General features: G+C 37.7%; 1 protein-coding gene across 2 annotated transcripts in view; it reads left to right on the forward strand.

The window, feature by feature from the left end:
- The window catches only part of LOC144959037 (sodium- and chloride-dependent glycine transporter 1-like), a 33165-nt gene extending 32905 nt beyond the window's left edge, over positions 1-260 (forward strand). For both annotated transcript variants that reach the window (XM_078891373.1, XM_078891374.1), the window contains exon 15: positions 1-260. This exon is cut by the window's left edge and continues 979 nt beyond it. The gene's annotated coding sequence lies outside the window, so the exon portion shown is untranslated.
- Positions 261-3012: the final 2752 nt, after the last annotated feature.

A 3012-nucleotide genomic window follows, 5' to 3' on the forward strand; every position in this document is an offset into this window, starting at 1 on the left:
GACAAATTAATGTAATTTTATATTATGTGTCAGAGAGTAAATTACTGAATGAATTGATGATTTGAAGTATGTGCCCGTTAAATTACTTGTAAATTCTATTACTGAAAGGTTTTTAAAGGTTTGCAACCTAATCGTTCGATTTTTATACACATTTGAAATTCTTTACATCACAATTTTATACATTTGGCATTATTTACCAAGGCTTAAACACTATGTATTCTGACAGGTTGGTCCACGAAAAGCGTATTTGATCAAAAAGACATCGCTGTAGTGTTTATTTTTCTCTTTGGCAAACTATTTAAAATCTTACTAAGCTGGTTCAAAACTCCTGGGACTGAAAATTGACTTGAAATCGAATGTTTATTAAGGTCCCAACTAAGAGGGATACTCTCAAATTTTTACAACTCATTTATGTGTAAACAAAACAATACAGTTCAGTGCATAACAAAAGAGATGATTTACAAGACAAAAAAATATTATCTCCCAAAATCTAATTATACATTTGACTGTTTCCCTCCTTGCTAGGGTATCCGGCCAGGGCCTGGACAAAAAAACCAAAGTAATCTCATTGCAAGACATTGACAGTAAGCATGGTGAAAAACAGAAACAGGGAGGGATAGAAGACACAGTAAGTGCCTCCCTGCCTACTATGGAAGGTCAGGAACCCCATCCAGACTATGGGAGGTCAGGAGCCCCATCCAGACCATGGGAGGTCAGGAGCCCCACCCAGACTATGGGGAGGTCAGGAACCCCACTCAGACTATGGGAGGTCAGGAACCACACCAAGCAGTGGTATAAAATAACCTTGGAAACCAATCAAAAAGGTTTAGACAATAGTTTAGGTTTAATAATCCATTCATCAATAAAGCAATCCAATCAAAATAATGTGGTTATCAAATCGAAATTGTCAATCATTCAATCATGCAATCAATCTATCAATCAATCAGTCAATCAGATATAACACGTCAATCTATCAATCAATCAATAAACCATTGGAATCAATCAAAATGTAACGAGAAAATCAATCCATATTTTTCATTCAATCAAACAAGTCACGTGACACGGCGTGTGTCAAATTATTGTATTATACAAATCAAGGCAACTAAGTATGATCAAAATCGTAAAATCATAATAATAATAATCATAATAATTAATAATAATAATATAATATAAAATTATATATATAAAATAAAAATAATAATAAAATAAAATATAATAATAATCATAATAATAATAACGTAGATTGTAAATAGGGAGCGAAAGTGTGATGTCAAAACTGGTTCCAATCTCATTGGAAGTGTAAAACCACTCTTCCGGAGGACTGGATGGGAGGACCTTGTGTAATTGTTGTTCTAGTTTCAGATTGATGGCATCTTATTTTATAGCCTAAATAAATGTTAGTATTAAAAAAAAGACCCATCCTCAATCTTTTACGCCCCGAGCCGTAATCCTAAGAATCTGCCTATACCTCCTGCTACTAAAATAGTTATGCCATCGTGTGACCTATTCATTATTAGTATTCATTATTAGTCCCCGAAAGGACTGGCTACATCCACACTTCCAAGGAGCTTGGAACCGAAGGTGTGACGTCACACATGCTCTGCCCTACTGTACTGTATCCTGAGCAAACATAAAGGCGGGAACAAAACGGATGTGACGTGTGGGGGTATCTGATTAATTATATTTTTATTTTTTATTTTGGGGGAGTGGGGGGCGAGGGAGTGGATATTTGTTCTTTTCTTTTTGCGGGAAGAAGACGGGTCATTTGTAGTCCATACTACGATTATTGATGCTATGCATTTTGGTAAAATACTCACAACACCCGCCAGCCGGATATAATTTACCAACTCACACACACAACTGTGAGTAACCTTAAACATTTATAGTGCGATTGAGGATTAAATGTAGTGAAGAGAAATCACCTAAATGGCTGTTTAAAAACAATAACTAAGAGCCGACTGACGTCAGTTTAGTTCCTTCTATTTCAAGTATTACACATGAGAAAAACTACAGACGAATGAGATTATTATCCCATTCGTATGTAGTGTTTCTTTTATTCATCCTGTTTTCTTGATAAAGCGGCTACCCGAAACGTCCACATTATCTGTTTTCATTTATTAAATTGAAGCTTACATTCAATTTCACATTTGTTATTTACGACCTATTTGCAGGTCTGACAACGCAATTCCTTATGGGCTCATTGTTGTTATAATGGAAATTTCAAAAATATTGTCGATTACAACAAATGTTAAACTAGGCCCATAAGTGAGTTTAGATGTCAGAACTGCATATATGTACACGTCAGGATATAACCATGCAACGCGTCTTAACTTATAGTTGGATTATTATGATAATAAACTAAATTTACACTTGTATTTTAGAAAGAATAAAACTCATTGCAGTATTTTAAAGAAAAAAAATCCTTCCGTTTGAATATTAGATGAAAAGGATTTAAAAGTTTAGATATTTGGAAATCATCTGTGTTATCCGGTGATACTTACACGTAAAAACCCATGTTTGAAAAGTAACTTTTTACTGTGTAAAGTGGGGGGGGGGGGGGGGGGGGGTCTTAAGTAGTGCCGCGCTGAAGACCGGTCTGGACCGGCGGTCCCACGGTCTTTTAGCTGTGAACCGAAGTCCGGTCTCATAGGGGAAGACCGGCGGCGGTCCTCACTTCTTATCACCTTTCAACTAGTGCGGGGCGGTCCTTGGCAAGCTTAAGGACCACGGTCCTACGGTCTCGCGCCATAGCCTACTACTTCCCCAGCGATTCGTTGCTTCGGTTGCCTATCTTCCACCAATCACCACCCATCCCACTTTGCCATACACTATACGACACAGACGACCATACAGGCAGACGACCACCAACCTCCACTCCACCGCCCTTTCGTGTGTGAGATGGGGGGAACAGGAGGCGCACACCTTGGACGATTCCATTATACGGGGTAAATTTCAAAATTTACTACACCATAATGATCGCAATGACAATGATCTATGGTGAAGGCATGACCC

This window comes from Berghia stephanieae, chromosome 13 (assembly GCF_034508935.2).
Source record: "Berghia stephanieae isolate SIO BIC M18660-M18661 chromosome 13, UCSD_Bste_1.3, whole genome shotgun sequence".
In the NCBI taxonomy this organism is placed as follows: domain Eukaryota; kingdom Metazoa; phylum Mollusca; class Gastropoda; order Nudibranchia; family Aeolidiidae; genus Berghia; species Berghia stephanieae.